Source organism: Canis lupus, chromosome 24, assembly GCF_048164855.1.
Source record: "Canis lupus baileyi chromosome 24, mCanLup2.hap1, whole genome shotgun sequence".
Lineage (NCBI taxonomy): Eukaryota > Metazoa > Chordata > Mammalia > Carnivora > Canidae > Canis > Canis lupus.
Genome location: NC_132861.1, coordinates 17,151,418 through 17,166,000, shown reverse-complemented (window position 1 = coordinate 17,166,000; position 14,583 = coordinate 17,151,418). Strand labels below are relative to the sequence as shown.

The following is a 14,583-nucleotide window of genomic DNA, read 5'->3' as shown; positions in this document are numbered from 1 at the left end:
TATCAATGAAGTCATTTTTCAGCTTTAACTGTCAAATTAGATTTTTGCTTGAGTTGTCGGCAGGGCAATTGAGTTGCAAACCAGGCTTTGTCAAAAGAGGAATTGTTAAATTACTTTACCATTTAAAGAATGCATGCCTACAGCAATCTGGTCAGAGAGTTTCTCCAAATATATAAAGAAGATACTTCTTTCTCCTATGAAGTCTACACTATGAAGTTGCTGCCCACGGCTAAGAGAAAGGATTTCAGGAGAAAAAAAAATTCATAGCCTGATGACTTAATCCTAAGAGATCGTGGAGAGGGGAGATAGAGATGGAAATGGAGGGAGGCAGGTATCGAGAATACCACCCTCTCCTTGTCAGATACTACCTCTGTGGTAGGAAAGAAGCTATTAGAAAAGCATAAAATATCAAGGTCAATGGCCTGTTTCGCTTGTCAGACTGAAGGGAGGGCTAAACACCATGAGAAGGAGCCTTGCACCCAGCCACTTCCAACTCCACGTGCAGTGACAGCTCACAGAGACAGCTAAGGGAAACAGAGAGATACACTGACAAGATGAGCACTGGGTATTATACTATATGTTGGCAAATTGAACTCCAATAAAAAATATATAAATATATATATGACATACATATATATATTTGAAAAAAAAAAAAAGAAACTGAGAGATAACAATGTGAGTAAGTGTGCCTTGTCCCCGGAGCCCACATGCCACAGTCAGGAGACCCTGCAGGGAACTCTGCAGGAACTTCACGCAGGAGATCTTATTAAGATTTCTGGGGTACCCTCAGAGGCAGAGCAAAGGAAAGAAGTCAATTTTCTATGTGGTTTGCAAGACAAAACCCAAGTATATGCTGTGTACAAAAGAAGACCTAATACAAAGCAATTCCACATGTTAAAAGCAGACAGACAAACGGATCCCAGGCATAGAGAGACAATAAGAAAATAGAAGTAGCAATCCAGATATCAGACAAGTAGAATTTAAGCCAAAAGCACTAAATGTGATGAAGAAAGGCACCTTTTAATGCTAAGAGCTTTAATTCACAATAGTGATATGACACTTAGAAATATTCGTATCCTCAGTAATATAGCAATCATCCTCTGATGCAAAAAGTACAAGAGATTCAAAGAGACATAGAAACATAACACACTAGGGGCACCTGGGTGCCTCAGTTGGTTAAGCGACTGCCTTCGGCTCAGGTCATGATCCCGGGGTCCTGGGATCCAGCCCCACATCAGGCTCCTTGCTCATCAGGCAGCCTGCTTCTCCCTCTCCCTCTGCCTACTGCTCAGCCAACTTGTGGGTGTTCTCTCTCTCTCTCTCTCTCTCTCTCTCTCTCTTTCTGTCAAATAAATAAATAAAATCTTACACACACACATACTAAGAGGAGACATTCACATACTACTCTCAGCAAGACAGGAATACGTAAGCAATACAATCAATTAGGAGACTTCATATATACACATTGAAATTTAAGAGAGTTACATACTCATGAAAAATTCACAAAAATGGATCATCTGCTAGGCTACAAGGAAAACATTAGTGAAGTTGCATAATGTAGAAATATTACAAGAAATGGTTCTCATTGCAATGCAATAAATTCAGAAAGTATTAGTAAAAACCAAAATAAAAATGGTACTTTACCCTGTATGTTAAAAACCTATTAAATAACTCTTAGGCAACAGAAAAAATAAGATGAAATAACAAAATTTCTGTTAATAATAATAATAATAATCCATGATCAGGGGAAACACAATAGTACTAAACAGTTATCAGTAAAAATGAAAGAATGAAAAAAATATATTAAATGCTCATTTCAAAAAAGGGAATAACAAAACCAACAAAGAAATTCTAAAGAAAAAACAAGGAAAGAAATGGTGAAAATAAATGAAGGAATAAATTAATGAGGTGGAATATATAAAAATAGTATATTTAATTAATAAATTGAATTCCTGGCTTGAGGAAGAAACCTAACAAGAATAGACAAAACACTTGCTTAAGGAAGCCTTGTTATGTCCCCCTGTCTCCAACCTCTCCTACTTTCTTGCTATAATTCACACCATCCCTGAATAATAAGCTTTGTGCCCTAGACTTCATGGCCAAAGGGCTCTATAGGAAGAACAGATTGGAGGGGAGACCTAGATTACCAAAATTAAAAAATGCTAGAGTAATGATTTAAGAAATATTATCTCCTTTTCATCAAAGGACAGCCTCAGCTTCAAACTGTGACACAGACTGACGATCTGAGGTATGGAGAAGACAGAAAGACACACACATAAGAGAGGGCCATGCTGTGTGGACTTGAGAAGTGTACAGACTCCCTAGAAGTAAAGGCCAGGTGTGAAAAACCAGCATACCCACCAAATTTGACTGCAGTGACTGCATCCAGGGCGTAGAAGGATCTTGGGAGCAACAGTTTCACAAAACAGAGTATTACTGCAGAACTACCAAAAGAGAAGACAGCTGACACACTGTGGGTATTATGGTTATAGCATAAAGCATGCATATTATAAAAAGTATTATCAGTTTTGCATAACATAATAAAAATAGGAATTTGGGAGAAAAATAAGTAGGTAGCTTATATATCAGGAGGATATATAAAAGGGCTGATTATCTTCATAGGATGGAACCAATCAATATAGTAAAATTGAAAGCTATTATTAAAGATAATACAGTTGACTCTTGAACAATATAGGGGTTAGGGACGCCAAGCCTCTGAGCAGTCAAAAATCTGCATATAACTTTGGACTGTTGACCAGAAGCCTTGGTGATAAATACACAGTCAATTGATGATTTTGAATGTAATGTTTTACATACTTTATCCCTACAACAAAAAAGTTAGAGAATAGAAAATATTATTAAAATCATAAGGAAGAGAAAATACATTTATAGTACAGTACTATTTTAAAAAATGCATGTGTAAATGGACCCACAAAGTTCAAACTTACATTGTTCAAGGGTCAACTGTAATTCTAAAAATTAACTTTTTCCATGACCTTTTTTCCTATTTGTAAAGGGATCTCATAAGAACTAAAATTCCCTAATGCAAATGAAAATTTATCTAAAGCTCAACATATGTCATATTTTCACTTTAGTTTCCTGTCCTTTGAATTTGAATAAAAATGAATTTAATGCTTTTTAGACTTAAAAGAGTTTTATATTATTCTTGTAAATTACTTCTCTGTTTCACATGTATATGAATATATGCAGAGAGAGATCAAGCCTTTTCCCCAAGATGCTAATGATGGCTAATTTGAATAGAATTTTAGAGTTTTAAAAATTGTATTTTTAAATGCTTTATAATAAGCAAGAATAATTTTTGGCAAAATTAAAAGGGTACATTGTATTAAGTAAAGTTTTTAAAAGCAATAATATTACAGTTAAAATACTGTTTAATTGTACATCCCCCAAAGTAAAAACTTTGGCTCTACCAAAAATTATAAAGAGATTAAGAAAACAAGTTACAAGAGTGGTAGAAATAATATTTACAAACCATCTATCTGACAAAACTTGTATCTAAAATCTAAAATACATAAAGTACTCTCAAAACTCAACAGTAAAAGAAAAGGTCCACTAAGAAAATCAGCAAAACAAATAGTTCACCAAAGAAGAAGGCAACCAACCTATAGGAAAAGATGTCCAATATCCTAAGCCATTAGCCTTAGCCTTCCCATTAGGGAAATGGGAAACTAAAATAAGGTATCTATCAGAACAGTATAAATAAAACATAGTGACAACACCAAACGCTGCTGAGAATGCAGAGGAGCTGGATAACTAACCCATCTGTTGCTGGTGGGAATATAACATGGTATAGCCACTTGGGGAAAAATATTAAAACACTAAACTATCATATGAGTGAATAATTACACTCCAGGCATTTGTCACAGATAAATGAAGACTTGTGTTCACACAAAAACCTATCTATGAGTGTTTATATCAGCTTTATTCTTGAAAACCCAAATTAGAAATTACCCAAATGTGCTTCAAAAAACGATTAAACAATTCATGGTACATTCATACCATGGAATACTACTCAACAATAAAAATGAATGAGCTGCTGATACAGTGCAGATGGGTTCCAGAGAAATCATGCTGAATGAAAAAAAAAAGAAAAAAGAAAGCCAATCTCAGAAGTCTCCATGCTGTAGAGTTCTATTTATGTAAAATTCTCAAAGTATTCAATTATAGAAATGGAGAACAGTGGCTGCCAATGATTAGGAAGAAAATGTGCCTGGCTATGAAGGAATAGCACAGAGAGCCTCATGGAGGTAGAACAGCTCTTTATCCTGATTGTGGTGATGATTATAGGAATCCACACAGAAGATACACATGCTTGTACATGTAAAATCTGAATGAGCTCTGTGGGTTGTACCAATGCCAATTCCCTCATTTTGATATTGTATAATAGCTATGCAAGATTTTACCACCGGGGAATTGGGTAAAAAGCACCTGAGACATCTTTGTACATTTTTTTGTGACTTCCTGTGAATCTGTAGTTATTTCAAAATCAATTGTTTAAAAATATACAATTCAAGACACAATCAAGTGAATCCATGTATTTTGAACATATAAATGGTGCAATATTTGAAGAAGTCAAGATAGTTTTAACAATTCCTGCAGCAGATAGAATGGATGATTTCAAATTAATGCAAAGCAAGGCCTGTTAGAAATGTCAGAAGAAATTGATAAATCATTAAGGAAAACGTGAACATGTATATTAGACAGTAAAAATTCCAGTATAAAACAATTGTCAGGATGCTTGGGCGGCTCAGTTGGTTAAGCATCTGACTCTTGGTTTTGGCTCAGGTCATTGGGTCATAAGATTGAGCTTCCCATGAGTCTCCTTACTGAGCATGGAGCTGGCTTGAGATTCTCTCCTGCCCCTATGTCACACCCACTTCTGCTCTCTCTCTCAAAAAAAAAAAAAAAAAATCAGAATTCAAAGCATTTGCATCATGTAACTAATTAGGTTGATTTAATAGACACACATTTTCCCAGGGCACCAGGGTCACTCAATCAGGTAAGTGGTTGACTCCTGATTTTGGCTCAGGTCATGCCCTCAGGCTTCTGAGATCTAGCCCCATGTTGGGTTCCACAGTCAGTTCAGCCAGAGTCAGCCTGAGATTCTCCCTCTACCTCTCTCTCTGCCCCCCTCAATTCATGCACACTTTCTCTCTCTAAAATGAATAAATAAAATCTTGAAAAAAAATTGACTTGCATTTTCCTAATTGTTGTTCTTTTGTATGCTGTCATGAGAAATGTAAATAGTTTCCTGGTCAGGAAGGTGTGGAAAATTCTGTATACTTCCATTTTCCTTTTGGAGAAAAATATACATTTCTGTGAGACACAAATCCCTTTATAAAGAGTGAATAAGTAATATTGAAATAGACCTCAAAGCTTTATTCCTGGTAATAATTGTTGGGATGCCTTTAAAATGCATCAGGTAGAGAGGTTATGGAACAAGCCACAGATACACATTAAAGTTCAGTGTCACTAGATGCTGTATGGAAGTGTTGAATCGCTAAATTGTACACCTGAAACTAATATTACACTGTATGTTAACAGAAATGTAAATAAAAACATAAAATTACAGTGTCGTACACTTGTATCCAAGTGAGATTTAAGACCGTTTAAGGCATTTGAGATCTTCTGTGTTTGAAAGCATGAGGTGAAGAGGTCTCCATTCACATCTCATCTCATTTTAAATTCATGACAAATACAGTTTGATCACTATTCCTTTTAATTTTGGTAGTAGTTTCAGGGAAACAATTGACAGCTCAGATGGGGAGCCTACTACATTAATAAACACAATTATAATCGACAAATGAATTATAATTGGCAAATCTATAATGAGAAATACAAAATACTTCTCTTAGAAAAGCTACAAAAGGTAAAAGTAGTCAAAAGTATTAAAAAATAAGTAAGAAATTAGGCAAGGTTACACTTTTTAAATGTAAGATGTTTATGAGCTATGACTCTTTTTTTAAAAGATTTTATTTATTTATTTGAGATAGAAACGGGGATGGTGAGAGAGAAATGAGCAGAGGGTAGAGAGAGAAGCAGGCTCCCCACTGAGCAGGGAGCCCCCAGTGGGGCTCAATCCCAGGACTCTAAGATCAAGACCTGAGCCGAAAGCAGATACTAGCCAACTGAACCACCCAGGCATCCCTGTTATTTTTTGAAAACTTGAAAATTAAAAATCAAAATGTCCTTTAAGTTTTCTTATGCATTGCATGTAATAAAGTCCTCTCTCAATTTAACTATAATCTAGCTAAAAACAGAAACAAAAACTCAACTTTGTTATAAAAGTTATGATTTTGGTAGATTCTCATTAAAGACAATTTTTTGAAACACAATTTATATTCACTGTGTGCTAACATTTTTCCTATAACTGTTTTAAGGTTCTCTCACTCTATGATGTCTGGAGTTTAGCTATGCTACTTCTTGGTACTGCTACCTGGTCATCTGTTCTTCAGCCTGTAGGAATCTTAAACTGACCCTAGCCCCTCATGCAAGCTCATGCCCCCAGCAGCAGCCCACAGAGTCACGAGTAAATATAAGTTCCTGACATGACTTCTCCAACAGTTCTTGGAATAAACAGTATCCCTGCTTCCCAGGCCTTTCATCTTGTACACTCCTTAAAGAAGACTTCTGTGGAGTTTATCAAACACCCAGCTCTTTTGGTGTGAATTAACCAATCCAGGCTTAGCCTGTGAACCCCAAAGTACTCCATCCTAAAAAAGGCAAATGTCCCAGGTCCTGCCTCTCTCTCTTTGTTCTCACCCTGCCTTGATCTTCCCCAATGGCTCCAGTAGGTGCCAGCCACTTCCCTCAGGTCCTGTATTAAACCTCTCTCTCAATTTTCCTGTGTTTTGTGTTGAACCACATGTGACCATTCACCATGGGGCATGCTGTGCTTTACTTTACAAGTATTAATTTGACAGATTCATAACATGTGTGATAACTGAGTAAAACTCTTTGAAACTGTCAAATCTGAATATTAATTACAGATTTTTTTTAAGATAAAGCATAAGGAGGGTAGGGATAGAGGGAAGAGAGAAAGAGAGAGAGAGAACCTTAACAGGCTCCACACCCAGCTCAGAGCTCAATGCAGAGCTTGATCTAATAACCTTAAGATCATGACCTGAGCCAAAATCAAGAGTTGGATGTTTAACTTGCTGAGCCACCCAGGTGCCCCTAATTACAAAATTTTTATAGAACATGTACAGAAAAGTAATTTGTTTTATACAAATTTTAGGAAAACCTATAGATTTGGATTTATCATGTTTTTGTATATATGTTCTACTCCCTTGAATTACCAAATTATTACTCAAGACATAGAAACTGATTCATGGCCACTCTTTCAAAAGGCACTCAGAGAGCTCTATGCTTCCCCTTCATTTGTCTTATCACCTCTGGAATTCTTTCCACTTGCCTTTAGCTCCAAAACCCTGGAAATGTTTCGGGGCCTAAATAATTGGGTTCCTTTGATTTTTTTTTTTTTTTTTTTAAATTTGCTCAGCATGACAGGATCCAGGTCTCCTCAAGGCAGCCAGACTACTGATTGTAAGAGAGAAACTCCAGGTTGGAACACAGATTCTGCACTGAGATTACCTTCAAAATAATTCCAGCTCCTCCATTTATCAGTCTTAGGAAAACCATTCTCTGACCCTGCGTCCTCAAGGTGAAATGCAGACAATAAGTTAATAAGAACACCCTTAACCCTCCTCCTTACTAACTACATCATAATTAATATCCTTAATTAAGTACATTGGAAGCCCTTATAGTACCTAGTACATTGTAAATTCTCAACAAACATGAGAGACGGGACAGTACAAAGTTGGTAGCATTACCTTAAGATTTAAGATCAACTTCTTCTTTATTTCATCACTGATAATTTAATTTCAGTTTTCTTAAAGATTACTAATCCATTAGAAAATTCAGCCTACATGTCAAAATATTATCCTATAGAATCAAGAGGTCATCCTACATATATTTAAAATTCACAAATGCTCAAGTTTATAAGTGTAGAAGACAAAATCATAGAATTTTACAGGCAAATCAGACAATTTTTATTATCTTTCCATGATTCCATGTTGGTTCTAAGCTTTAATTTAGTTCAATTAAGCAGTTTTTAAGGATACACAATGTATCTTTATCCCTAAATCACTCCATTAATTGTATTGCAAATAGCCATCTTCTACACTGGCATTGCAAGCTGAGGGGAAAATGTAGTCTGCAAACCCCTGCTTCTGGTGACCAAAGTCCTAGCCTGTGAAGTAGCGGACCTGGATTTGAGCTAAATACATATACAATTTTTCACATGCTTTCTTGTCCATGGCATCATGAGTGCTAGAAGACAACATTCTGCAGACACCAAATCAAGATTGGTCTTGTTCCTCGAAGCCAGGTGCAGTCTCAGCTTTTTCCCACCACCCATCCCATGAGAGTTACTTTGTCATGGGCACAAAATCTAAAGAGTACAGGCTTTATAGCATCCTTCTCCCAGGAGAAGCCCGCGGTTCTTGCTTATCCATGAATAGCCAAGCACCTGGCTCATATGGAGTATGGGTAAGGGTGCATGGCTGCCAGCCTGCCCTGCCATGGCTGCACACCTAAACAATCCCCAGTGGTATTCGGTGATGGCCACTCCTTCCTGACATGTATATGTCTGTGTGTTCAATATGAGAGACTATAGCAAATGTAGCAGTAGCCACCAACATCAAGCAAATACTTCTATTTATTCATTTAAAAATTACATCTATCATTCACTAAGCCCTTGGGACGCAGCAGTGAAAAACTAGACATGTGTCCTTTGTCATGGAGCATACATTCTAGAAGGAGTAAATAAACAAATATTTAATATGTCAGGTAGTGTCACAGAGTGTAAGGAAATCAACGTGGTAAGAGAGGCACGGGCAGATTGGGTTGGGATGGGATTCTCAAGGAAGGTGGCATTCCAGCAGAGGTTGGAATCAGGTAACAGAGCAAGCCATGTGAATGTCGGGGAGGAGGAGTAGGGGCCAGGCAGAGGGAAAGAAAACGCAAAATCCTGGAGGCTGTAGTCTGCTTAGGTTGTTTAAGGAAAACCAGTGAGGCCAACATAGCTGGAGTGGGTTGTATAAAGAGCAGAGGGAGATGAGGACACATTGTATTGGCCATCACAGGCCAATGTGAGAACTCTAGCTTTTACTTGAAGTGAGATAGTAAGTGCCTAGTACCAGATTTTGAACAGAGAAGTGACATGATCAGATTTAAGTTTTAAAAGAATCTTTTTAGCTGCTATATGAAGAATAAATTATTAGAGGCTGAGGGCACAAGTAAGGACACGTGGTTCATTACATTTGCATCTCCCATAGCCTTCTGGGTTAGGTGTGTATAAATGCATTCATCTACTTACATGTGCCTCATTAGTCACATTTATGGAATGCTTGTGTGCCAGGCATCACGCTGCACACTGGGGCCAGAAAGGTGATTCAGCACAGTTCCTGCTATTTACAGACTTATTTAAGGGATGACACTGATTTAAAAATATAACATGCAGAGTATAGGTGCTAGAATCGAAGGTTGTACCAAAAATTATTAGAGGAATAATCATTTCTGTTATTATTCCCCTCTATTCAAATCATTCCAATCACTCCTTTAAGGTAAAGAAGAAAACCAGGGCTGTGCACCAGAAGTGCCAATAAGAAACAGAAGGGAAGAGAAGATTCCAGCAAGCCTCCAAGTGCACATGGAATGTAGCCATGCAAACTTCGTCTGAACAGATCTGTCCACATTTGGAAGTTAATCCCTAGTGAAACACAATATAGACATGATGGAAAAAATAAAGAAGAACAAAGGAAAGAAAGCACAATGCCAGTGGCCCTGAGGTACAGCCCCGCTTTCCTGCAGAAGCCTGAGAAAGGTTTTAGAAAATGATTATGTTCTAAATGGTCCTGGAAGACCTCTGTGAAGTAGGAGCAAGCCCCACTGAAAATACAGGCTGAGATGAACAGTCAACAGATAGGTTTTCCTACATTATATCTTACCAGTTTAAAAGAGTAAATGGATCTTTGCAAGACTTCATTAAAGGGCTCTGCAAAGATCAGAGACAACGAGGGATAAGTAAAGTGGGGCCCGCGGCAGCACTAAGGCAGCAGATGTGTTTCTGACATGGAAAACTGGTAACAGACAAAGACGTGCCAGGTCACTATTATAAAAATGAAAATTGGCTTGAGGAAAAAAAATGGATATTTGATAAAAATTGACAAAAGGCCAAGTATTAAGTGTGATGAGGACAAATGTTTTATATTGATAAAAAAAAATACACTTTGCAGAGATGTTGAAAAATGTTAATGACTGAGCACAGCGTTGAAATATATAAGGCAAATATCTTTAAAAATACAAAGAGAAACTGGCAAACCATGACCAAGGAGGAAGAAAAAAATCTCTCTCAGAAAATGGCAAGTAAGCTGGAAAAAAACTGACCATATAAAGATTCAAATATCACAAATATCTCTCTTGCTGTGATAGATATATATAGAAATGTGTACCAAACAAATTGAAAATACATTCTCTTCAAACACCACGGAATACTGGCAATAATTAGCCAGATGTTAGGTTACAAAAAAATTCTAAAGGAAAAAGTGCTTAAAGCAGAAATTACACAGCCCAATTCTGATTACAATGTCACAAAACCAGACAGTAAATAACCAAAGGCTAGCCCCGAAGAAACTTTCCACTCAGAAATGTTAAACCATTCTTCTAAATAACTCCAGATGAAGAAAAACTCCAAATTAAAATTAACAACCATTCAGAAGTGAGAATAACATACCATATATTGAAACACAGAATTTGAACAAAGCATTAATCAAGGAAACTTCAACTATGAAGGCATTTATTTGATATTAAGAAAATGAGGAAATAAGTGAGTAGAAGAGTCAATTCAATAGAGAAGAAAAAGAGCAATAGTCTAAACCTAAAATAAACTGCATTAGCTGGGAGTGAAGGGAGGAAGCTCTGGCGCCAGGTTGCCTGGGATAGAATCCTGCCTCCACTGCTCCCCAGCTTGGTCCTCCATGGAGTTTGCTGATCTCTCCATGCCTCAGGCTTCTCATCAGTGAACCAAAGGCTCTCCTAGTTTTGTTAAAGGATTAAGTGAGATAGTACAAGCCAATTTCTTAGCAGAGTGTCTGACATATAGTAAGCATCAAATAAATATATGCTTTTTTTTTAAAGAGGAAGACAACAATGTAATTCAATTAGTCAAGGACTCATTTTCTAGTGGTGCACATGGAGCAAGAGTGGGTTCTATTTTCTGTAGATGAATCACCCTTTACTGAGATCTTATATCCTCCAAGTATGCTGCAGTGGAGTGCACATTGATAGCAGAGCAGTCCAGAAAGTTCAGTGATGTCTACCAAACATTTAGTGAGACAGTCATGCTAATCCTCTACAGACTCTTTCAGAGGCTAGGGAATGAACATACACACTCCAGCAGTTCAATTTATGAAAGGAACAAAACCTTGATTGCAAAGTCTAAACAGTCTTATTTTTTTATAAGACAAAAAATAGACTGATCCCCTGTATGAACATAGATGCAAAACTCTCAAAGTATCTGCAAACCAAATCCATTTATATATGAGAAGATTGTATGAGTGACCAAGTTGAAGATGCAATACTGTAAAATTCTCCCCAAATTGATTTATAGATCCAATGAATTATCATCAAAATCCCAATAGGTTCCTTTGTGAAATTGTCAGCGGATTCTAAAATTTATATGGGAATGTGAAGGACCAAGAATAGCTAAAAGAGAAGAAAAAGGTGATGGGATTTGCTCTAATGGACATCAAGATTTATTTTTACACTGCAATAAGTAAGCGTATGACACTGGGTGCAGAGTTAGGCAGACCTGAGACAGAGGTGAGAACCCCCAGATAAACCCACACACAGAGACACTTGATTTTAGACAAAGACGGTACGGTAAAGCACTACATATGGTCTTCTGGATAAACAGGGCTGGGAAATTCTGTGTGTACATATTGAAAAACAAGAAATAACCTCTAATTCACATCTGATTATTTGATCTAACAATGTAGGAGGTATTCCTTACATTATCAAAAGCAGTTCTCACTGCAGAATGGGCAGAGTGCCCGGGGAACAGTGATCAGCAGCAGCCCAAAGATGAGCGGGATGGTTGCACTAGCAGCCACAGCTGCCACCACCCAGATGATCTTCCTTGGTGCCCACAGTGCCAAGTGTTGCAGCAGGCACCGCCATCGTCAGAACCATGGCTATGATAACTGGCACCACCACCCTCCTGGCTATACTCTGTAGTTTATATATGTGCCAGTTATGGCCAGCAACCCAGCCACTCAAACACTGGTGACTGCAGCTGCCCAGGTGGGGACTTCCATCTCTTCCACTGCCAACACATCCACCCACCTCATCATCTTGGCACCCAAGTCAGAGAATGTGATGATGGCTCAGCAAGCCCAGGTAATGGCCATGGTTATGGGTGGTATCACCAAGACCATGGGTGAAGAGCCCCATTTCTATTGCAGAAGGCAGTGCTTTGATTTCCAATCTGGGCAAAGTGATGGTGGGTGTCCAGACCAAATTGCCCCTGTCAGCTGGAACCTTCCTGAAGCTGGTTCCCTCAGCAGATGGCAAACCCACCACTATCATCAGTTCCATATAGACCAGTGTGGCTGGGACTAAGCCTGCCTTACTGGGCATTCAAAGCATGTCCCCCCAGCACTGTTAAGTCCAGCACAACCTCCATCATCAAGACCATCCCCAAGTTGGCCACGGGTGTGACAGCAGTCCTGGCATCAAGTGCCCCATCACCACTATCACCATTAAGGTGGTGACTTCAGGAAGTGGAACACCCCCCCCAAAACCAACATTGCCATCTCCCAAATTGCCACTGGCCATGGGAAGTAAGGTGGTGACTCAGGTGGTGCTAAAGGTGGATACCATGTCCACTGAGGTGTATTTGCCTGGTCACCCCGGTCACTGTATCCACTATGAAGCCCACCATCACCATGTCGATTGTGAAGAACGCCATAGGCTTCACAACCCTCAGCAGAGTGACAGGCACCATTCCCCCCAGCCTTGCCAGAACTGTGGGCCACAGCACCAGAGCCTCCCTGGCCAAACCCATCACCACCTTGGGCACTATTGCCATCTCCTGAAGCCAGGTGATCAGCCCCATTGCCATTACTATGTTGGCTGCACAGATCACACTGACAAGGGCTGGTGAGCTTACCACCCCCACCACCACCATGCAGCCTGTCACCCAGCCTACCCAGGTACCTCTGATCAGTCTCCATGGGATTAAGTCCCAGCCTGTTTATGACCTCCCTAGGTCTGTTCTAGCCTCACCTACTATAGAACAGCCCTTGACCAGTCACTATCACTGACTTGGTCGAGGGTGACAGCCCAGCACGGTGGCATGCAGCCTGGCATGATGCTGGTGTGTTACAACCCACCCTGTGAGACCCATGAGATAGGTACCATCTATATACCCACCACTATCACCACCCCCATCGGGAGTGTGGGCAAGCTTGAGGGTAGGCAGCAGCCCTCTGCCTGCCACTCCTATGAGATGCCCTAGAGCACCTCCACTGGTACTACCAAGTCAGTGAGCATTAGTACCCTGCTTCTCAACACTATCCTCTCCCATGGGACCCTGGAATCCAGCTTGGATGTAGCAGCAGCCCTTACTATCACTCCCTAGGCCAGCTTCATTGATAGCTCCTTTCCTGACACAGAGGGTATGCCCCAATCCTCCTGTGAGACACATGAGATAAGCTCATGTACATGGCCATGCTTGTCACCTGTAGCATATGTCCCCATGTTGAGGGTTGCAGGAAACCAGGAAAGCCAGGTCCGGGGCCAAGCTAGCCAGCAAGCCACACCCTTCCTTTCCAAAAATAAAAACCATTGCAAAGAACTCGAAGGCCATCGAAAGGCAGCTCCCCCTTACCTAGATTCATCTCCAAAACTCCTTCAGTTCAGGGACACCAGCCCCCAGGCCCAAGCAGCCCCCACACCCATGCACCTACTGCCCACTCAGGATCACTAGCCATCCTCCATGCTCCCTTCCTACTTCTGTTTTGTTTTGTTTTGTTTTCTCTTTTTTAAAAAATTCAATTTAATTAACATATAGGTTAATTAGTATATTATTAATTTCAGAGGTAGAATTTAGTGATTCATCAGTTGCATATATCACCCAGTGCTCATTCCATCAAGTCCTCTCCTTAATGCCCATCACCCAGTTACCCCATCCCCCCATCCACCTCCCCTCCAGCAGTCCTTAGTTTGTTTCCTAGTTTTAAGAGTCCCTTATGGTTTGCCTCCCTCTCTGTTTTCCTCTTATCTCGTTCCATATTTTGGCTATTGCGGACATTGTTGCTATAAGCATTGGGGTACATGTGCCCCTTAGAATCACTATATTTGTATACTTTTTTTTTGGTTTTTGTTTGTTTGTTTGTATACTTTGGAAAAATATCTAATAACGCACGCAACTGCTGGGTCATAGGGTATCTCTATTTTTAACTTTTTAGCAACCTCCATACTGTTTTCCAGAGTGACTGC

The 14,583-nt window shown here is 39.3% G+C and overlaps 1 pseudogene; it reads left to right on the top strand.

Moving 5' to 3' along the window:
- Positions 1–14,071, top strand: part of LOC140616575 (host cell factor 1-like) — a 77,680-nt pseudogene extending 63,609 nt beyond the window's left edge.
- Positions 14,072–14,583: the final 512 nt, after the last annotated feature.